This window comes from Anas platyrhynchos, chromosome 5 (assembly GCF_047663525.1).
Source record: "Anas platyrhynchos isolate ZD024472 breed Pekin duck chromosome 5, IASCAAS_PekinDuck_T2T, whole genome shotgun sequence".
Taxonomy (NCBI): Eukaryota; Metazoa; Chordata; class Aves; order Anseriformes; family Anatidae; genus Anas; species Anas platyrhynchos.
This window is the reverse complement of record NC_092591.1, coordinates 17,896,577-17,920,772: the sequence shown is the minus strand read 5'-3', so window position 1 is coordinate 17,920,772 and position 24,196 is coordinate 17,896,577. Positions and strand designations below refer to the sequence as shown.

The 24,196-nt window shown below is 33.7% G+C and overlaps 1 protein-coding gene across 1 annotated transcript in view; it reads right to left on the bottom strand.

Annotated features, from left to right (window-relative positions):
• EFCAB11 (EF-hand calcium binding domain 11) overlaps nucleotides 1–24,196 on the bottom strand; it is a gene marked incomplete at its 5' end in the record, with an annotated part of 58,530 nt that overhangs the window by 737 nt on the left and 33,597 nt on the right. The gene's annotated exons all lie outside the window — the stretch shown is intronic.

The following is a 24,196-nucleotide window of genomic DNA, read 5'->3' as shown; positions in this document are numbered from 1 at the left end:
AATCTTCTCTATAATATTCAGCTTTCAATATATCAGTAACTATCAAACCACGTGACTGAAGAAAGGTTTCTTCTGAAGAAAATACTGCATCTCTGTCTTCACAAAGGAGGGTCTTGATTTAGAATATGTACTTCTTATTTCCATCTCTCTGAAGAAGTACAGTTTAGATTAAAATATTTTCATTCTCCCTTTCAATACAAATATTAATCTGCACTTTATTCAAGAATCCTCCAGTCCGCTAACTTGCAACTTTTAACACTAGTAAGATTCTTCTCCTTTTTTGGCAATAATTTGTACTATGTTGAACTACACTACACGTGAACTATTAACCTCTCTCATGATATTAAATGTTTTCTGAACTTGGTCAGCTGAACTTCAAACCTCGTGGTGCAAGGATGAACCTCACATGACCATAAACACATGAAACAACACCCTACCATTGAGGAAATATTTAAACAAAATTAATTCCTTCAGCTCATTATTAGCTCTAGATCCAGACCAAAACATGTTCACATTCTACTGCTTTTCAGGTAATGACAAGTTTTGGATGATGATCACTTATGTGTTTTTATGGACAATATGACAGCTGATCATAACTCAATCTAATGAATTTCTTGGTAAAAGGGATCCTTTCAGACATGGTATGTTATAATATAAGCAAATGCAAAGTTATTCACCAGTAGGGGATGAATTCAGGTCATAATTACAAAATGGAGACGCTGTCCTGGAAAGCAGTGACTGAAAAGGGCGGAGGAGTCATAAAAAGTAATCAAATGAAGATTATCTCCTACTGTGATGCTTTACATAAGAGGGTGAATATGATCCTTGAATGTATAAGCAGGATAATATCTAAAACAAATACAAGAGTGATTTTATTTCGGAGTATGGCATTAGGAAAATTATTAGGGAAATACTGTGTCTAATTTCTGGTGTCCAGGCTCCAAAAAGGATAGAGAATTGAGAAAATAACTGCTGTAAAAACAAGCTTTGGAAATGACGCCTTATAATGAGACATTAAAATTGTCTGTTCAAAAAAAGATTAGAGAATGGATTCAGTCAAATCAAGATGACAAGTATATATATCTAGAGAGAATATTTCAGATAGTAAATATCCTTTTAAGCAGCAAGGAAAGGCACAATGGTAGACAAAAGTTGGAAGACAAAGCTAGACAAATTTATAAATTACTTAAAATTTCTTTTTTTAAATAGTGCCAACAAGTTGTTGAGGTAACTTACCTATGGATATGGGACAGTTACTATCACATTAAAATCAACACTACATAACTTGCTATAGCATATGTTCTAGCCAAAAGGAAGAATAGTAGGTTTAGTTATTTCCTTACTGGCTCACTCTGTGGTGGTAATCATACCCATTGATTTGCACTGTATGTAAGTACCTTATCTCATATAAAGTATTATTTAAATATTCTCCATCAGTAACAGAGCAGAAGAGGCATTTTTAGAAAACAATGGATAGAGGTAAATAAAATGAAACTCACCCTGAAATTTTAAGCAAGATTTAAGAACCTGATAATAGGAATAATACCACCATCTTTCTCCCCTGATATAGCCTTATAAAAAAGATACTGTAGATGGTGAATGATGATCCATGCTTGTCTCATCTTGTTTTCACTTATACATCCCTATTTGTATACAGATGCTTTTCGAATAAACAGGAACCACAGAAGAAAAAGAACAGTTTTACCATCCCAGATAATCAGTTCATTTACCCAAATGGCTTGTCTCTGACAGCAGCCATCAAAGTATGGAAAAAAAGGATGAGTGTAGTGATACTTCCTTGGGTTATTCTCCCTTGGTGTATTCTCTACATTCAGGGGTTTCCTAAACAGGACATGCATGTTTGTATGTAATTATTCTTGATGCATGTTTATTGCATGAATTTTTATAACAGTTTTTCAAAGCTGTGTGAAACCCACAGCCTGAGCACCTGCTCAGTGAATAAGTACCTCATCTTATTTGTTTTGAACCTGCTTTGAACCAAAATCATTTGACATTCCCATTCTTTTAAAAGTCAACAACTGAAGCATTTTTTGTAACAAAAAGCCTATTTTAATGACAGTAATTATTACTATAACTTGTGTTATTTGCAAGTAAATTAGTTTATTTAAAGAAAATGTACAGATTCAAATAACTGAGAGAATGCTTAATAATCAAATAGCAAAATCTATTTTTTTCTTAATACTGCAAGGTATTCTCAGAATTTAATTCTGAAAGAACAATTCACAAGCATTTTAGAAGGTAGTGCTGACAATCTGGCTAAACTAAATTTAATAGGAGTTTTGTCATTAATTTTCAGGAGGCAACTATTTCACCCCATATATCTGAGTTATGTGCACAGTCACGTATTTAATGTTTATATCTGTTTATACCTGTTTGGAAGCTTGTCTTGAAAAATGGCCCTCAACTTTATATGGTGTTTGTTCTACATTGCAAAAGCCACCAAATGACTCTGAATTGTGTATCACCATCTGAACAACCTTTAAGTACAGATTAGCAGATATGTTGGCTGATAAATAAATGACTAATAAACTGGTAAGTAGTTAGCTTTTGTAATCTGAAGAAACACTGCATTTATTTAAATGTTACAAATTTCCAAAACCTTGCCAAAGGTAATCTAAAAGCCAGAATGGTCTTGGAGTGTTAAATTTTCATTTTCATCTAGCAGAAGCAAATGATATATTCATTCTTATGATTCTGAAAATACTATGTCACAGTATATTGATCTTTATTTCATAGACCTGTACTCATTTAACATTCTTAGTAAAACATATATAGATGTTTCAAGGTATGCAGTGCCGTGGGTAGACTATGATTTTTCACCGAAAATTGAGTAATAATCAGCATCACAAGTTACTGACTGTGAGGTATAAATTATTCTCTTATACAATTAAGTAGTTGAAGACTCCCCAAATCACCTAAGTGTATTTTCATAGCAAACTAGATTAGATAAATGGCACTTTCCTTCTGACAGGAATATTTTAACCATAAATCTGAGTATAGTAAATGAATAGCTTAAAAGACTAATGTCAGTATAAGTTCCCTCTATAAGTTTTGTGTTTATTAATTCACTGAAGTGAGTACTTATCAGAAAAGTATCCACATGCAAATACAGCTTACCCTTTTATTTTATAAATACATTAAGCAGACACTATTTTTTTCCCACTATCCCCAAAACAATTCGCTTATAATCACAGAGTAGTGAAAGTACAGAAAAGCCAGCAGAGATTGGTGTTGAGTTGGTTTTTACTGGTTAGCTCAGTAGAAGAAGCCCCAAAGTCACGTAAGAGCCAAGATAAATTAAACATTACTCAGATCTCTGATACCATTGCCATACATCATATATATGCAAGTGCAGAGGGTAGCTTAAAACTAGCATAGATTTCTCCACTATGCAAACATAGTTAAAGATTATTAATTATACAGATAAGGATGGATGGTCCTCACTTTGACTTTGAAAAAAATGAAGTTAACCCATAGGGAGGAAGTTTTCATTTACTGTATTTCATGCAGGCAGCGATTTTCATATATAGAGATCAGCGAGGAGAAAACAGCAGCTCTATCATGTAAACCAAATATAGGTAGAGAAATATATGGGAGGTACAACTGAAAATAATAATTAAAAAAAAGTCTCCTTCTCACAACAGTCTACATGAATAAGCGTTTACTTTGGCTACTGTTCAACAAACAAACAAAAAATATAATTCCATTAAAAGTGACAGAAATGGTCACTTGATTTTTCAAATTAGCTAATGGAAGACTTTAAAATGTTACCCCTTTAAATTTGGGTAAAACAGCACTAACAGTTGCCATAACTAAATATGAAAAGACGACTTTCTGTTTACAAATAGATATAAAATTGGACATTTGAGAAATTTTTATTACCTATTTCCAAACACTTTTAGTTTCACCAATTTACTAGGCACTTTATGGTTGAGGTATTATGAGAAACAACAAATTAAAAGGCCTCTATTTCCCAAACACAGTTGCAATTTATCAAACAACTACATGTGGTGACTTAATAGATGGCTTTTTATGCATTGCTATGTAACAACCTTTTTCTCAGAACAGATGAAGTTATAAGATATACCATGTACAGAAGTAACTTATTTCTGTAATAGTTTGTGATCTACTGTAATTTTTTTTGTCCCTATTTTTTCTTCCACATTGAAAGTCCTAGAAATATTAGTTCTAAATTAGAGGCAGAAGCATACAAGGCACACAGGACTGGATACAGTGTCTTCAAATCTCAACCTCTCTGCAGTTTCACCGGTTTTAGGACATTCCAAGAATAGTGGTGGTCTTTAACCATTTATTGTAGCCAAGCCTCATTCCCATCTCAAGTCTCCATCAAGTCTCCAAAAAAAAAAAAAAAAAAAAAGTTCCCTGCTGTTTCATTATTTAGGTTTATACCATGTATAAGGAGAAGTTGTATATTTCTTTTAAATTATTTCAGAGTAGTGCTAGAGTGCAGTTTTCTGAATTAACATACTACATTGTATCTAAACTGCATTTAAGTACTGTACCATATTTAATTACAGCTCAGTGGTACTGCCTTGCAACTCTCATGATACATTTATTGCCTCATTAAATATTTTCTACATTTCAAATGTTCTGTCATACTTACAGACCAGAGGCCAGCAGGATTGTTGGCTATGAATGATTTAGGCATGCAGTCATTTTTGCAAGTGTGTCTGGGCACGGTTCTTTCATGCTTAAAGTCCCAGCACCATTCAGATCTAACAATGTCTGCTGTACCTTCATTTTTCTGACCTGGCTGGGATAATCCAAAGCCCATTTTCTATTAAAATAACTGTTCTCTTTGTATTCTTTAAGGAAATCAAACACGAACATCATAGGGAGCCAGCCTACTCAGGAAACCCGCGGTGATTTTACAAGGAGAAGGCACTCTTAAAACCCAACTGCCTTTTTCTCTAATAATAAAAGATGTTGCAGTTTGATCTAACTTGTATTTTCAAGGAAGTAGTAGCACTGAAGAAACGCAACTCACAACGTGATCCAGGAATTTTCCTTTACAGCTCCTCCACTATTTCTGACACTAGCCTTCCTCTGCCATGGTCAGAAAATCTGGATTCAATTTCCAAGGGAATCCCTTTCCCATCAAAACATAATCATACATTGTATGTGCCCAATGATAAAATTTTCCAAATTATGTTTGTCTACTGTATGTAAATTACATTTAAATCTATTACTGACATCCTTTTTTCTACTTTCATTTGCTCTGCACAGACATCTGTTACAATCTTCTCCCAACCCTCCTCAATCCACTGTGTTTCTAAAACAATATGAATAAATGACACTTGGCTGTCATCCTGTTGTCCCTCATTTTAGCTTATTCCTTGTGACCTGAAGAACATCAGAAGATCAGTAGGGTTACATGTTGCCTGTCTGCCATGAGCTGGATATGACTGATTTACTGCCTTTTGTCACAGATTATATTTTAAGAGCACTGTGTTCAGAAGTGTCTTTTATTTCTTCACTATCTGACTAGAAATTTCAACCTTCAGTTCTTCCTTTTGGAATTACAATACAAACAATAATTTTAAAATATTAAAACTAAGGCAAGTTACAAACACAGGTCTGTTAAATGCATTTGCCTACTATTTGGTAACACCCTTATAAATTAATATTGGCTCCAATAGGTACCTATCACAAAGCAGAAAAATGCCTTATTAACTGGAAAAAGGCCTCCTTTTTTTTTTTTTTTTTTTCCCCTCTCCTATATTAATTGTTTATGAAAAGAGCAATGAAAAGAATAGAATCTTTTCTTAGACTTTCTGAAGTACCCGCCTGTGAAACAGATTCATAAAAATATTCCCTATGATTACAATATAATTTCAGGGAGTAAGCAGAAATATTACTCAAATGTGTACTAAACATCACAAAGATCATACAGACTTTTGGGACTTCAATAGCTGAAATATTGTATTTCACAGTTTGAATTGCTCTGAATAAGTAACTCATTACTTGACAGATATTCAGAGAAAGGAAAACAAAACCAACCCCAACCAGAAAATGCTAGAAAGAGTGTAAGTAGACCACATGTATATAATCTCAACAGTTATATGAAGAATAAAGTTTTCACAACCAGAATTTTAAATTGATGATATCTTTTACATTCAAATTTTATTGCTACTATGTTTATCTGATATTCTTACATAAAACCATCAGGGAATAATTTAAACCAGAGTCAATACTTTCACTGGATTAGAACCAAAGCTGTCATACTGATTGAGCAGTGAGAGTAAAAATTACACATCACGCAAGGAATCCCTGCCGAGGATAAAATGACCCACCAACTGAAGATTCAAGGATGACGGCTTCTTCAACAAGCTGCCTTCTCTTCTGATTAACCAGCTGGTTCTTCCTTCTCATAGTGCTTGCCTCTTTGTTGATGGGATTCCTGCAGAGCTCCACAGCTGTTTTGTTACTAATGTGTATATTAATTTTGAGAAAAGCCATTGTGGTCTTTGGTAAATGCAGAAGAATTATGAAGAAACCTCTGGTTTTGCTTCCTGAAACAGGACAAGCGAAGTACAAACAGTAGAGGATGCAAAAATACACAAAGTACAGGATGTGGAATGCTCCCAGTCAGAAGTTTCAATCATATAGGAGAATTTAAGGAATCATGCCTCACCTTCAATGCTGTTCAGCTTTTAGAAATATTATTTTAAAGTAGAGAGCAAACAAATTACTATCTGGTGAGAACTGTTTCAACAGTATATTACATTCAGTTGTTTCTTCTCTGGGATAAATGTTGTCCTGTTTTTCTGAGTGCACTACCTGACTACTGCTGTCAATAACTGTACTTTATTCTTGATGCCCAATTCTCTACCTGCAATATTCTTTATCCTTTTTTCTATGCTTTCCTTGATTTTCTTCTCCCTGAACAGTAGAAATAGTCTTGGGTACAATAGTTCTGCCAATTTTTGTCCCTTCTTTCTTAAATGAGTGTCTCTTCTGAAGCCTTTATCATTCATGCCATGTTTGATCCCATAGGGCTAGTAGTGTACTTGTGTAGAGCAACTCTTCATTTTACATCTCTGAACACTTGCCAGAGAAAAAAATGCCCCAGATCCTCTTCTCGTGATCACTTCTGCCTTCTTTTTCCACTGACACTCCATAGAAGAACCTCTGAGCTTCTACTTCTTTTCGTATGCAACTGACCACTGCAGCTTGTCCTCACGTCTTCTCAGTCTCTTGCACTTAGGCAAAAAAGTTATCCCTTGAATGTAAATGACCCTGCTTACGTCAGTCTTTTTTACTTCTTTTTCTTGTTCTTAAGCCTCTGCCCCTTAGAAAATATCTACTGAAACCTACAAGGATCTACAGGTTTTATAAAAGAATTGGAAAATGCCTCGCAAAGCCCAAGAAAGAACTAGCATTTGTGATCTTATCAAATGCATGTGTTTCTAGTGAACTTATTTACTAGGAACAAAATTAATATTTTAATCCCTGACTTGGAATTAAGTATAATTTATAATATATGATGTTATAATAATATATACTATTATATTGATATACTGAATAGCATAGTATATAATAACATATAGCATATAATAGATAATATGTAACATGTAATACATAACATGTATTATGTAGTATGGTTATATAGGATACTATGTTGTATAATATTATCATTTTATTTATTATAATATGTAATATATAATTTGTGGATTATTCAGAGAAGGAAGCAATAGTATATAAACTGGAAAACACAGTGGTTGGATACAACAGTATGAATCGTGTATCCAGATTGCCTGTTCAAACAAAATCAGGTTTTACAGAATCAAAACTAGAAGCCTAAGAAAAAGAAATGCAGATAATATCCCCAATGGGAGGCTTATCATAGAAAGAAGATCATAAACAGCCTAGGAATCTTAGTGGAAAAGCAACCCAGTGTTAGCTTTTAAGGAGCAGTCAAGATATAAAGAGTGAACTCATTTTTTGTTACATAAATAAGGGAGCAGCACTATATATGCTGTGGATGCAAAATGCCATGGTTGACACCAGTACTGGAATACTGTAACTCTTCTGTCTGCTTTGATGATTTGTTTTTCTGTTTGTTTTAAAGAATACTTAAAATGTTAGATGATGCAGAAACCTAACCTGCCAAAAATAATTTGGAAAGAGAAATTGCTTGAAAGAAATCAGTTCTTCCATTTCCATCAGATGCTGTTGACATGACAAAAGAATACCTCCATCCAGAGAATAGTTCATAACAAAGAGATGGTGAATAAAACTAGTTAGAAGGGCTAAGGAGTGACAAAATGTAGAATAAAACAGAAGTGTTTAGAAAAGTATGAGCCTAATTATATAGCCTGTAATGTACAAATTGTCAGGCTAATCTTATTTTTTTTTTAACCTTAATCACTATACTTATGTCAAAAGAGTTCAGACAATCTCTTCCCATTTTACTGTTTTACTCCCATTTCACTATTTTACTTCACTTAAACCATCATCCTTGCTGGGGACTATATACCTAACTTTGGATCCTACTAATTCTGCCTTAAATTACTCAGTGAAAACACCGAGACTGACTCAGAGATTGTCTATTGTCCCCACAGCACTCATCAGTTGAGAAAAAAAAAAAAAAAAAAGGAGTTTAAAAATCGAGTCTTTAGATAAATCTAATGTATTTAATGTTTTCATCCTTTTATCACCTTCTTGCAGGTCTGAACAGATTCATTTGAAAACATGAAATACCTTACTTGATGGCTAACATATGTAACTATTTTTATCACCAGTATTCATCTTCTGGTCTTGCCTAAAAGCCCCAAAGCCCCAGTCAGGCTTGAGGTCTCATTTAACAAGTAACTATAAAATACAGAAGACAAAGACTGGAAAAAATGAACAAATGAACTTATACTTAAGAAAGATGAAAAAAAAAAAAAAGGTAGATGAGAACTAGTCCTAAACGTTTCATGAATTGGAACTTAGGTTAAAACCTTCCTAAACTCTATGTGGCAAAAGGAGATCCCACTTTCCAGAGCTGTCAGTTCTTTGAGATGGCTTGTTAGGCATTACCAAAAGATTCCCCGTGTGATGAGTGCTTAACCTTGCTCACCCAGAAAAGGCAGAAGCAGAGGAGGATTTTTCCTGGAGACATGTAAATAGTTAAACAGCATCAAGCAACTACATCATTGTATACCACAACTGCAACAATACTACAACTACAACAATTTTTACCTCCTCCATATCCTAGCATTATTGATTCTAATACTGAAAAAGAACAATACTAGTCCCTAGCTAGGTTGCAGATTGCATGAAAAACAAACAAACAACCACCACACTTCCATTTATTTATTTATTTAGTATTTGAAGCTGCACGTTCAGATCTTGCAAGCTAGATAGGATCAGATCTGAAATGTTTCAAATCAAAGGCATGGGTCAGAAAGAAGAATAGCGCAGTACCAGTGTTCTAGTACTCATTCCTCTAAGTCACTCTTGAAACAATGTTCTAGCATGGACAAAGCAGATGCCCTTTGCCATGAGATGTTATCTTTCTAAAAAGATTAAAAGTTGAGTATTGAAGGTCATGGACATGTGAATAGGCTAAGAGGTGGCAAGTCAAGCTCTCCTATTTGTCCAAAGTTGTAAACCCATGATGCAAACTTTGAAAGTAGAGGAAAATGTTCTCCTTGATGAACGATGCAATTTTCTCACTCTTAGATCTTTAACTTCCATGAATGGCCTGCTTGTTTCTCATGCTTTCAAATGCACATCTGTTCATCTGTGTGCAGCTGCCCTAGCACAGTTTGCTCTAAGTTCATTCTTCACACTTCACAACTTAGGACAGCAACTTGATGTGGTAGCACTACTTGCATAAATCTCAGTCCAATGTCACATTCAAAAGATATTCTTGCTAAACCTTGATTATTATATTCTTGTTCCCTATGCTTTCAACTGGATACTTTAGACCTGCCATAATCTGAATTTATTGCAGGACATGGGATAAAAAGAGCATTACTGTCTCTGTCAGAGAGTCTGCACTACAAACACAGTAGACTTCCCTGCTCTTTCTTTTCAGCTTCTCTACAGCATTTGACATAGCTAATGAACTATGAACTGTGTGTGGAAGAGGCTGACTGTTCTGAAACAGTTTATTTCAAGAGAGCCATAACCAGAGAGGAGCAGTAGAAAAATGGACCTCAGTTCCCTTTTTCTTCAATCCTATTTAAAATACAGACACAGAGACTTAAAGAACTGGAAGGATGTCATGAACTCCAGTGAAAACACTATGTAGGTATTACAAAATTCCCCCCTTTTATCATATTGTATTGCATACAATAACACAGTGTCACCAAACTGCCTTGGTACTTGAGCTCATGGATAAAAAGCAGAGGGTGGAAGCAGAAAGTGAGAAAAAGAGAAGTTACACTGGTGGCAGGAAGAAACACTTTTAAGGAGCTTGTGGCACCGTGAAGTACCTTCTGGCTGATGTTACATAGTTCCATTTAGGTGAGCTGGTCTATAATTTAGAACTGATCCTGGACCTCTTTCTGACAATAACCCTAAACCAGGTGCAAGAATTCATCCTGTCTTTGCTGTTGATGATTTGGTCTCTATGATACATGCCTTTGTCACCTTTCAACTGGACTACAGCAATGCAGTATCCTGGGCATGAAGCCATTAGCCCTTAGGAAACTCAAAATAGCACAGAACACAGCAGCACATTTCTGCTGCAGCCCAGGGAACTATAAGCACATCAAATCTGCTTTCATCTTCCACACTAGCTCCTGTAAAATAGTGAGCCAAGTTCGATGTCTTTATCATTATCCTTAAGGTGTCCGATAGTCTAGGCTCAAAATACCTAAATGATTAACTGAGAATCTGCAGCTCTGCCCCGTTAAGGACAAAATGTATTTTGTGCTGTAGATCGAGTTTTGACAGAGAACAGTCTAAAGCAGTTGAACAAATTCTCATCGCATCTAAAGCATCAGAACTTGCTATTGAGTAAAAGATGTACTTTTTGGATCTTAACCTCACTAACAATTTCTTTTGTAATAGTAACACAACAGTCAGAAATAAATTTATAAAAATCTAAGGTTTTTTTTCCTTGCTGTAAAATGAGACAATGAAGGAAAATAAAATCACACTCAGGTGTTATCTGTATTCTCTGGAAATGACTCAGCTACAATGATAATGAAGTATGTATAAATAGGTGAGAAGAGCATTTGCTGTATTTTTCCAAATGTGATGACACTGCATGTGTCATCATCTACATCACTTACATGAACCAGGATATTTAATGTTAGTGAAAACTAACTTATTTTTTTAAGAAAAAATAGATCAGAGCAATGTGTTTTAGAAACTTTTAGGAAAATATATATATATATATATTAATTGGCATGCACTTAAAAAGTCTGAAGACATAAGAGTAACTTATTTTCAGTAAGACAGACTTGTAAGTGCCTAGCAGACCCCAAAGTAAGACTTAGACGCTTTTAATAATTTCATTTAAATTTTATTAGACAGTAATATATTTAAGATGATGTAAAAAACTGAAGCTCATGCCACATCTCACATGCAAGGACTAAATTTAAAAAATGGACTGAAATTCCAGAAACACTCTATTCTGCAAAGGACAAATATAAATGAAAATTTCTTCATGGAGGTAATAATCTTAGTCTCTCTGTAAAAACTATCAAAATGGATGCCATATAATACTAACAAAAATACTGGTTTTATCAACAGAAACTGTTCAGAAACCTTAGGAATACTAACTACTATATAATCAGCACTTAACAAAAGCTTTTGAGAACTGATAAGTGTTCAAATGAGAGGGCCTGCCTCCCACTTAGCTTTCTTGGAGGTATTAAGTTCCCATTCTCTACACCTAATTTGGCTACAGAAATACTTAAAGTGCGATGACATTTTTCTTAATTGTATTTATTAGTACCAATGTAGATAAGAGAGCTTGAAATCTTACTTCTAGCATATCAATTCCTGTTAGACAGATTTATACTCTAAATGTCACTCGAATCTTCATATAAGTGGACAGTTGCAAGGAACCACAGATACACTAACATTAATAAAAAGAAATCCATCTGTCTTAAAGAGTGTGAAACCATAAAGGACATCAAATAATTTCTATTTCAAATATATAATCACTTCAAATGAGCTATCTAGTACCATCTTGAACTTGATTATCAGATGAAAGAAATTGGACAGAGATGATAATCATTTAATCCCTTAAGAACAACTATTATGAAGAGCTTTTCACTTTGTGCTCAACAGTCTTCTAGTATGTTATGATCCAGCTCAAAAAGAAGTATAATGATGAGGAAAATTATGTTTCCAGTAACAGAGAATTTTCTCAGCAATGGGAAGTCCTACAAAAGAAACAATAAAGGAAAAGCGACCACTTTCAGCTGATGACGTCATTGATGAGTTGCACCACTGCAGTTGTGACAGAGATGAGTTCATATCTTAAGATGTGGTGAGGATTTGGAGACTTCAGAACTGATATAGCAGAGATTACACCCAATGGCCAATTGTGGCCAGCTGCTGAGCATATATTCACTACTTGATGAGAGACTTCATGGTTCTGACTATACATTCACTGATACATTCAAAACAAAATCCTAGTCATGATTCCCAAGCAGAAGGCCCAGAAAGGTGTGGTGAGAAATACCCAAGCAGCTTCTACATGGACTGCCAGTAAAGGAAGCACGGCTGCTCAAGGGAGTTTCAAGGAATCCTTGAGGACGATTGACCAAGTACAACCAATTTGTCAACCTGCTGCAGAGAGGCGATTATGCAGCACAAAGGTAAGAGAAAGAGGCACATTTGGGGTGTCCTGAGGGCTGCAGGAACTGGTGGTGTTGTTCCCATGGAACACTAATGCCTTCCTCCAGGGTGAGTAGCAGAATGCCACCTCAAAACAACACACTGCAGAGGGTTCCCTTTCTACCATATATATAAAGAGCATGAAAATGACTGTAAAACCTTCCTCCCATCAGGTAATTTTTGCTGAACCTCCTTTTGCATTCGCAGTTACTCCAACATTTGAAATACTTTTGAGAACCTGTGTCTATTACTGAAAAATGTTTTAAAATGTTTTAAGCAGATGCTCCTTAGAGGCTGCATAAACACAAAAGTAATGTGTTGTGATGTCAATCAAACTTGAATGCAGTCCAAATGACTAGTTTTAAAGAAAAAAACTAGTAAAAATATCTCTAAAGCAGAGAGCATGGCAGTATTTGATTAAACTTTATACATAATATACATATATATATTCTGCCTACAGGTTACCAAATATTAATAAAATTTTGAAAGAATAATGTGCATGTCCTATGAAGCACGGCATATAAGTTATCCTTTTCAAACCATGACACAATCTCATTAAAGAACAAAACAAAAACAAAGGAAAAGAGAAACTAATACCAGTTACTGTGCTACATAAAGGGAGTAGTTTATGAAGTGCTTATTTTTATTAATTAGAGAAATTCAGTAATCTGAAACATCTACCAGAAACATCTGAAAAATCTACCAGTAATCAGGAACAAATCTACCCTGTTGATATGTGAAACAAAACTGTGCAGCAAGAAATGTCAACCTTGTGATAGCTATCATGTGATCACATGCTGAGGTAGCCAAAGTTTTCAATATTGTAAGATCTGGAAATATCACTTCAGCCACTAAAGGCACAAAAATGATACTTAAAAGAATCCTTTGTCCCATGATGGCAAGATATTTCAGTAAGTGTGAAATCAACTTCTCTCCCCCAGAAAAATTATTTTCTAAATGTTTGGGCAACATATAAAATTAAAATTTCAACACTTTTAAAGAGAGACATATAATGGTGTCAATTTGATTCGGAAAAATATTGAGTTTTCTTACTCACTCACAATATGCAGTCAGTTCAATTTCTTTAAAATTTCAGTACAAACCAACATAAACACTTTGTTATCTACTTATAAAGAAATCTAGTGCAATAAAAACAAAAATAGAAGGGCTCAGGAAACTGCTAAATGGAAATATACCTGTAAAGGCAGAAAGTATCTGATCAAAATGAATGCCTAAGTTACACAATTAATTAGTTATTAATGCTAAAGTTATTTAGGGAGAAAAAAAATGTAAATCACTACAGAAAAATAACAGACACTTTTATCGTGCTCTGAGTAGAGGAACTTAGAAGAAACCCAACAATTATTTAAAAAATATTCACTACAGCTGCAGTAAAACATAAATCTTTCTGTTGACACGTGACTGTAACGAGTCAAATACAAATGATAGCACATGCAATATGCAAAAGACACTGACAACTTTTCACATATTAGTATACATCATAGAGCTCTAGCTCTTAATATTGCCATGTGTTAATAGCAGCTGGAATTGATAGTTATCCCCTGACTTACTGATGCACAGAGATATGGTTATAATAGACTTGCATTAATACTTCACTAGGTAGTCCTATCACACTGCAGATTCATATAATTGATCTCTTAAACTATGCATGAACTGTAATATTATTTTAAAATTAAATTCTTGAGGTAACTTCAGATCCACAACTTTTCCATAATATTTTATAAAAAAAGGAAGACTATTTAGTTACATTTACTACTGGAAAATAGTAAAATGATAGCAACACCTCTTTTTAAAATATTGGCATTCATATGAGATTTTGTTATTTGTATGGGCTTGGTTTTTAATAAAACATTTCTACACTTCAGTGAAAAATGAGTATCATTCAATTCATTTTATTTTCATCAGAAGGTGTCCTTGTGATCACCTATTGATATTAATTAATCAAAACAGACTTCTTATCCCACTGTGTCCTTAAGAAATATAGGTATTATGGTTTTTGTAACTAGTATTACATGAAAGGTAACTCCCTCAACTCCAGTGATGGGTTGATGAGTTTGCATATCTGACTGTGAAATACGTAAAGTGATGCAAAAAAGCAACTTTCTCAGATTATTCATATTCGATTCACATATTTTCTTTCAGTACCCTTGGGCCAGATGATATTATTCGTTTTGAGGCAGAAATCTCAAGGAACTTCTATCAAGAGGTAACAGTAAATTCTGAAAATGGTATCAGGAATTTCCACTTTTAATAGCAATGCTATTTGCACTCTGATTTTATTAAATACCATGAATGACAATGTAAAATAAAAACTTCTATTCAAAGATTTGTTATTTTTGAGTCCTATCATCTCCCACATTTTTCCCATACACTTTAGTCTCAATTTGAGATCACAGCAAATTAATTTTTCTACAATGAAAGAGGAGGTTTAAGAAATTCTTTTAGGAAACTTTAGAAACAAGTGAATAAAAAAAACCAACAACAACAACAAAAAAACAACAAAACAGTGTTAGCTACAATGAAGCTGAAATCACTTCTGTGCTTTTTTTTTTTTTTTCCCTATTTATTTACCTATCTATTATCAAAAAACATGAGGTAAAAAGTAGCATTAACTGTGTGTCAGAAGTTTTTCACTTAGAGGTTTTCAGATTTTTATGCCTTCCAATTAATTCTCATTTTTTTCTCCCTACTCAGCAACTGGATTTACCATCTGTTTCAGTATTAAAACAGCAAGTAAGGGTAGCATAGAGCTGGATAACATAAACTGCCTCAAAAGCTGCCTTGATAAAAACAGATGGAATGATACAAGCATAATCATTAAATGTGCAGTTGCTGAAGTTATACTTTTTCTATAAAAAGGGAGCATTTGTATTTATTTAAGGAAAACTAGGCCAGCTAGCTAGACTATTTCAACAAAAGATATGTTACTACCTACTTTAAATGTTGAACTAAACTATTATTAAACCTGCATGCATCACAAGCAAAGGTATGCATCAACACACAAAAATACACAAACATGCTATTGGGCAGGTTTACAATGAAAACAGTAGAGGTGAGAAAATCTCTCTTTAGATTTATAGAAGTCATAGATTTAGAAAAAATCCTAGTTATTTGCTGAACATACTAAATAAACATTTTATATAATCCATTATTCTATGTTGGCCAAATGTATTTTCATTAAATTGTCTTTATTTCTATATAAAAAATACATTTTGTAGAAGTACTAAAGAAGAACATGTTTTTACCAATATCATATTAAAGTTCTTTCAGCATGTATAACGCCAGCATATTCAGTGCCTCAGAAAGAGAAGCAACATATTTTTATTCAAAAATCTTAAAGGAAAAGGACAATATTTACCAGTCTGTGGAGCTCAGGTATGCTGTTTCTGCAAATCCCCACTACTGGCAAGTGCTCTACTGAAAGCAGAGGTCAGTGAACCAGGTGCTCACTCCATCATGAATACAAGACTCTATAATGAGTTTCACTGAGACATATATTTCTTTCTGTCTTAAGGGACTTCGATAGATGAATTAATTTAAAAAGCCACAAAGAAGTGAGAAAATTACAGAATTTATACTGAAATTCTGATATTCACTTGCAAATTTCCTTTTTCTTTCAGGAATCAGTTCTACAGGTTCCTTTCTGGTATCGCGATACAACTGCATTAGATACAAAAGGTAGTAGGGAAGTGTAAAAACAAGACTATATTTTTAAAACAAGAATCTGATTAGACTCAGAGAGTTCAGGTTTTCATTGACACTTAACAATTGTTCAAAAATTACACGTTTTTACTACAATCTATAGACAGACACTTCATGTCCTTATGGATAAATGTTCTGGTACAACTGTACCCTCTAACACCATAAGAGGATTTAACACAAAAGCTAATGTATTTGCATTCTATCTGAAATGAACTAGCTTTCCCTATAAACTAATATGTTCATATTAGAAATAACCTAAGAAAAATAAAGAATATAAACACAAAAATGATCACACTAGATCAAACCATTGGTTTTATCTTGTATCCAGCCTTTGACAGTTATCTATGAGATACTTCTGGAAAAAATACTAGTATTCACTCTTAATTACTGAACTAAGGCCAAGGAAGACTGTTCTCAGTGCTCACTCCTATGTGGCTGCCTACTTTCTCAGAGTTCATATTTCATCACCTAAAATATAACTTTCAGTATCTTTACTCCTCACATAAATGCTTAAGCCTTTTCTGAATAATACTGTATATTGAGATTTATGTAACAGTTTTTGTGCTCATGCAATCCTCCTTCCTTTTTTCAAATGTTTTTTCTTTTATTACTACAGAGAATCAGTAGTAGCTTGTAGTTACATGCCTTTTAACCATCCTTTTTTGTTTGTTTCTTTCACTTACATATATTTTTATTCCTCTCTCATCCAAGCTGATTCAAATCTTTCCAATTTCTTCTAACATACAAATTTGCCCTTATCTGTAACACTTTTTGCCCATTTCTGGAATTTTTCCATTAAACACAAATCCCTTCTGAGTCAGGAGGTAGGATTTAAGTGGTCCAACTTGTCATCTAAAAATGCTACCCAGTTTAACTAGTTACCTTGGTTTCATCTAGCCACTGGACAGAGGGAGGGGCACTTGCTGAGAAGAAGGCATCCCATCCTACCACAGGCATCTAACATAGGTGGGATAAATCATCCCCTGTAAGAAATTCTTTGAAGATGAGACCATCCATTTCCACTGAGTTACATGGAGCAAACAGGGGAAAGGAATACTACCAGTTTACAACAGTATATTACAAATATTCCAATATTGCCTTTTCTTTTTTTTTTTTTTTTTTTCTTGTTCCTTTTACTTCCCAGCATTACCTCATATGCTTCTGACTATTGATTAATATAAGCTGAGATATTCATCGACTTGGCCATGACAGTATTCAGGTCATTTCCTTGAGTAGTTGCTAAGTAAATTTAGAATTGAGAATGCTCTTGACTATTGAGAACCATTCATTTGGATATATATAACCTCAATTCTTTAGATAACGTTTCTTATCTCCTATTGAGCTACCTATTTACTTGGTGTTGAAAGTCCCATTAGATACCCTGGTAAGCACCCTCAGTCCCTACCAACATAAATAATCTGACATTATTTATTGAATAGTGACTTCATTAATCACGCACCCTCTTGGATAGTTAATAAATATCCTAAGAATTGTTGGATGCAGTCAAGCACCATCATGCTATTCAAGACTCATGTTTGAAGTTATTTTTCATTTATGCTTCTCTGTTTTTCAGACATACCCATAGTCCTCATCCTGAAATTGCCCAAATATGTCATCAGCATGGAAGTTTGTATGAAGCAAAAAGCAAAATGTCCACAGAGGATCCATAGTGTCTTTACGGAGATAAATGTATTTTTCCTCACCATGAACTCTCTGAAAATAAACGCGCTTTTTGTCCTACTTCCACCCCAGCCAAGATTAGGTAAGAACAATTTAAATTAAATACATAGGAGCAGTTATATACACTGGATTCCCTATACCCGTAAATCCCACATGGAAATTGATGAGATCCCATTATTTAGCAGTGTAGATTATGTTAAAAGATCACAGGAAAAAGCAGTCGACCTTCAATGGTGAATAAATATATTAGAAAAATTAGTAAATCTTCTACCAAATGATATTATTACTTTAGATGTAAATTTATTTATAATTATCTTTATTTCTTAGAATTCTGTTTTCTCAATGACAAAAAAAATCTCTGTGATCAGATGCAACTGTTTATTTTATTCTGAAATACTGCAAACATTCTGTCAACAACTTTACAAACAAAACAGAAAGACAAATGAAAGCAGAGTAGTAAGTAATGTCTATTTCACTATTTAGATATAAATACTATATTCTTTCCCACAAAGGCTTGTAGTTTCTCTGTAAATAGGTGACATTTCCAGAAAAGAAATCATATACAATTGGAAAGGCACTGCATAAACAATGGAATGAGTTGCTCCACTTTAAAAAAATGATATATGAATTTAATAACCAATCATAGACAGAATCATAAAGAAGAAATATATCTGGAAGACAGACGGACGAGTCTAGAATTGGAGGCCTGCGTTCAGTTATCAAACCAGCCGAGCAATTTCATCTACTCTGTGCTTCAACTGAATTCACAACATGGAGGGAATGCACCTCTTCACCCCATGGAAGCATACACTTTAAAAGTGCTTGTAAGGTGCTCGTATCCTAGTCTGCGGATGTAAAAGTTCCTAACATATTTACTACAGACATCACTAAGGTAATTTGTAATTTTGACACAATATCCAACACAAGACCTCTTTATCACCATTTTGTCCAACACAGATAAAATCACAGCTACTTAGTAGTTTAATCACGAGCCAGTCACAGTGTTTTTATTTCTCTTTTCATTCCTACCTGCACTTCTTTCTCCTGGCTTTCATTCATTTTCTTCTCTCTTTTACATTGCAACTCTTGAAAAAGAGTTGAAGTAAAGAATTTGTATTTTGGTCCTAAACACATTAAGACAAAGTCTTTCTTCTCTCTTCTGGTAAGAAATGTAACGATCTTTTCCTTGTATTGAGGAAACTCACCTTTGCAGTTCCTGATGGATTTATGTGCTAAAAAGAAATTACTGGAATTTGGGAAGCACTAGCTCCAGCACCTTGTACCAATACCTTTAAAGGTCTTTAGTATGAACAGTAAAACACCTATTTCAGCTATGCATAACAGAAAACTTCATTGTAGGGTAGGATGGTATTGCTAGGTGTCATTGGTCATGCTAGGTACCATTGACAGTATTAAACAGCTTATCTGAGCACATGACTTGCTACAGCAAAGAGTAACAGATTGGAATTGCAGCAAATAATTTCATTAGCTCATGAAGGCAAGTATCACCATAGCACAGCCCTCATGTTGTAATGTAGAATGCAGTCTTCTATTTATTTACATATGCAAAAGAAAGATGTGTTCTTGCATATTTCTGTCTCACGCAGTAAATCTGTGCATTCCGAAAGGATATCAGGTGCAGTCTGGTGACTGGACAATTTGAATAAAAGATGAGATCTACCCTTGAAGTAACACAAATATTACTACCTTGAAGTGCTTCTTCCTACTAATGCTATTTCTGTCTCACCTGCTCTTCTTTTTTGTGTCTCAATAGCTGATAATAGCCTTATCTTAGCATCAAAAATGAGACAAAAACTAACTTTCTGAATACCATGGGCAAATTTCCATGAACACAGAAGAACTTGATCATTGCTATGTTTAATGACAAAAGGAGAGGTACTTTGAAAAGCAGTTAGCGCAGCTTCTGGAATTGGGAAAAATCCCAATTTTTCTCTTCATTGCTGATCAGTTGCTAAGAAGGCAGAAAATATGGCATGACCAGACTGCTCTGTTCTCTTACTTTGAATACTGGAAGATATATTGTGAAGGGAATTTCATGTCTCTTTCTATAGAAATAAGAATAGCTCCCCATCTACTTCCAAATAAATAGATATTTCTTTAATTTGGAACTCCAACAGTTCCTGTAAGACAGTTTCTGTAAGACAAAGGACTTCTAGGTTCAGAATATCAGTTATGATAAAATTAGTGTAATGTCACGATTGAGATAGTCCAAGAACTGAAAAATTCATTAGACCACTGGATAAATCAGGCAAGAGAGATGGCTAAATCAAGCAAGATTACAGGCATTCAGATACAGAATTCTTCAAATTCTGTATCTTTTAAATTGATTTTTTTTGGGGTGGAAACAATACTTTAAACGCAATATTGAAGTTTAAATGGCAGTAAAATAAAAGCAGTTTTAACAAAATCAAGAATTTTGAAAAACAAAATGCTACCACATGCTAGTTTTTCATGATGTTTGGATGCTACCCCTGAAAGGGGTATTTACTGTGTTACATCAAAACAGCTAAGATGAATAAAACTCTTAGCTGCAGTGGAAAACAGTGAGACATTAACAGTCTAAATATTAAAAAATAAGCTATTTTTGACTTACTCAGCTCTTATTATAGTTGGTAAAGATACCACTCACAATTTCTATGAAGACGAATTATGTATACATTTTTAATTTTATAAATATCTGACAACAGGGGTTGGGTTTGGGGAGGAAAAAAATTTTGCTGACCATCATTCTCCACAAGTAATTTTGTTCATTGCATCTGACCAGCTTTATCCATTTGTGCAGAACATAGTGCATTTAGTGTTTTAGAAATTACACTTTCAATCATCGGCAGTCCAACAGAACAAAATATTAAAGTTAAGTGCTTAAAGGTACATATCAGTCTTTGAATTGTGGTACGTAATTATGCAAGACAAACATTATACAATTGTAGTAAGTGATATTTACCTTCCTTACATCCAACTATTTTTTTGTTTTAGAGGAAAGCCATGCTTTTAATTTGTAGTTCCTCACATTTTTACTATGCAAACCAATGAAGCAATAAATTTGTTTGTAATGAAGGAATATTGCTGCATATTGAAATTTTAATGATAGTGCCATCACAATACAGATTTAACTATGAAAGAGAACAGTATAAGCAAATTCATATACACCTTTACATCCACAAAGAAAATATAGTTCTGAAAGGTACAAAATACTATTATCCCTAAATATGACTTTACTGGTTGGTAGGTTTTCATAGCTCACAAGTTCTCTATATTTTCAAATAGATTACTCATTTACTAAATACTTATTTGCAAATAACATTTTGTTTTAATAATAATTTTTGACTTTTTAATTATGAAATCATAAGTATGAAAAACAATCTTTCTCACATATGAATGGGCCAGGAAGCAGATATGCAAACCAATAAAAAAAGAAGAAATGAGTTTTATATCTCAACATAGTCTGAATCTATACGCTACTTGCTTCTCCTCCATTAACACAGTGGCATTTACAGCCATTCTTGAATTTTCTCCTTTCAAAAGAAACTCTAAATTCATATTCAACCTTCCAGACTATCTTACTTTTCTTTCTATTGTTTAAATCTTCAATGCCTGTAAAGAAAACATGCCCCCCTTTCTTACTATTTCCTACCAGCTCCTTCCTAAATTCATAATAAGCATTAGAATTGCTATATTCATGAACATATATCCACTTATCTTTGTTCCTCCAGGTGAAAACATATTAGAGAAATTGTTATTAAATCATTAATGTACTGGTTTGAAAAAAGAAAAAAAAAAAAAAAAAGCTAAATGGTCTGAGTCAAATTATGAGTATTTTGGATGTATAGTAAAAATTTTCTTTATCAGTGTTTTCACAGGAGTGTGAGAAACTGCTGAATGGATTGACATGAATACCATTCCAAGTGAATTGCTATAGGAGCAATACAAACTGTATATTTCTATATCAGCAGATTCTTATGAAGGTTATTTTAAAAAGGACTGTAATACTGGGAAAATTAGCAGTTACTAGTGCAATGTGCAGCAGTCATTAACACATACTGAACAGTCACTACGCAGCATTATACGTAAGTCTGAGCAAGAAATAAAGCATAGTGCTATAGTAGTTCAACCTAGGACACATGCTATGCCAGAACTGAGGGTCATAACACTCACAGACAGGATTGTTAAGTAGATTGAAGAGAAACTAAGAGCAGAACTGAGACTTGCAATAAGGAGGGATAAGGATGTTTAAAACGTTCAGATAGGAAACTGAGAAACCAAGTCATCAAGGCTTTGTGCCTTGCTACTGAACAATTCTATAGCTTTAAGCAGATGGTTTGGCTCCTTTATTTGTCATTTGTTGCCTTGTCTGCTTACCTTTGTGCACAGGCCATTTAGAAAGTTCATACTAAAACATATGTCTCAGTTTGATACAATGCAAAAATTCAAATAAGAGCAAAGTGATAAATACTTAGTATTAAATAATAGAATTGTTCAAACACAAAATTACAATGAAAAGGAAGGTCCAAAGAAGACTATTACCTCTCAAAGTAGGACTTCTGGAACATCTCCATTTAGAATAAACAGCATTTAAAAGCATTTTCAAAAGTAAATAAGGATCAATATTTCATAGAGGTATAATAATATTTCACAGAGGTGGCAAAAAAACATATTTTACTATAACAAAATGAAACATTTCTTACTATTGCACTAGTGAAAAGAAAATAGAGCATTTTTTCAAAATTCAGAAACATACAGTGTTTCTAATGAGTCTCCATCTGACAGCAATGAAATTGTTCTTTTACCTTATAGTGGGTTAAACTTTCTACAATTCAACTGATTACAGTAAGATGATTAATAAGTTCATGGGATTAAAACTCAGATGGGTTGCTGTAACCATCTAGTTATTCTTTTTACATGAGGCCACAAAATTTCCAATCAATAATGCCTCTGATGAATTAAATTATTCAGTTCTGCTTTACAGCTAGTCAATCTATTTTTTTAACACAGATATAGATAAAACTGCATTATTTTCAGCAACCTTTGAAGAAATAAGAGCTGCTTTCTATGGGATAGGCATCTATGTATTTGTTAAATGTTTTAATGAGCTGACTTAGATATGGATGAGAGGCAACAGCTTTGATTATAAAATACTATTTTACTCTTGGAAATCCTTTACTATAACCTTGAATTATATAGTTATGGAATATCAATGCATGATTTCATACTGTTTATGTCTCAAATATTTGCAAAACATCAAAATTTTACGTGAAATACAATTAAAAAATATCATTAGGCTCATTCATTTGAATGTTTTGTGACAAAGATAAAAGATTAGTTTAATTTATGAAAATCCACTCCTGGAACACATTATCATTCTGTGACAGAGCTTAAATGATATCTCTCAAATCTCAGATCTCTGCTGTATTAAATTGTAATTTTTACCTCTCTGAAGAAATAATAAGTCTGTTGCTCCTGTCCATTCACCTCAATGCTTTATTTTTTAGGAATATTAGGCCTGCTCAAGGCAATGGAAAACAAACAAACAAACGATTTTTACATGAGCCTGAACATAATACAACAGACTTCAACAGTGATGGAATGCTTTCTATCAATCTAAGGACCTTGACCCTCTGTATCTGAGCAATCTGAAGTTAACAAAAGGGCTACCTATAAAAATAGCATTTTCTTAACATATACAATGTTCACATATGTTCATATGTTCATAGTTGAAGAGCTGAAGATACCTTTCCAAAATCTTTATGAACCATGTAGAAATAAAACAAAACAGAACAAAACAAAAAGACAACCCAAGTAGCATTATACATCAATCTGTCCAGTGCTCAACATCAAATCTTGCTACTTGGAGAAAAGATAGTAGGTCATCAGACCAGATTCTATTTCCATATGTTGCATGCAAAAACTATTTTATTTGACAGTTCTCCTCACCAGTCCTACT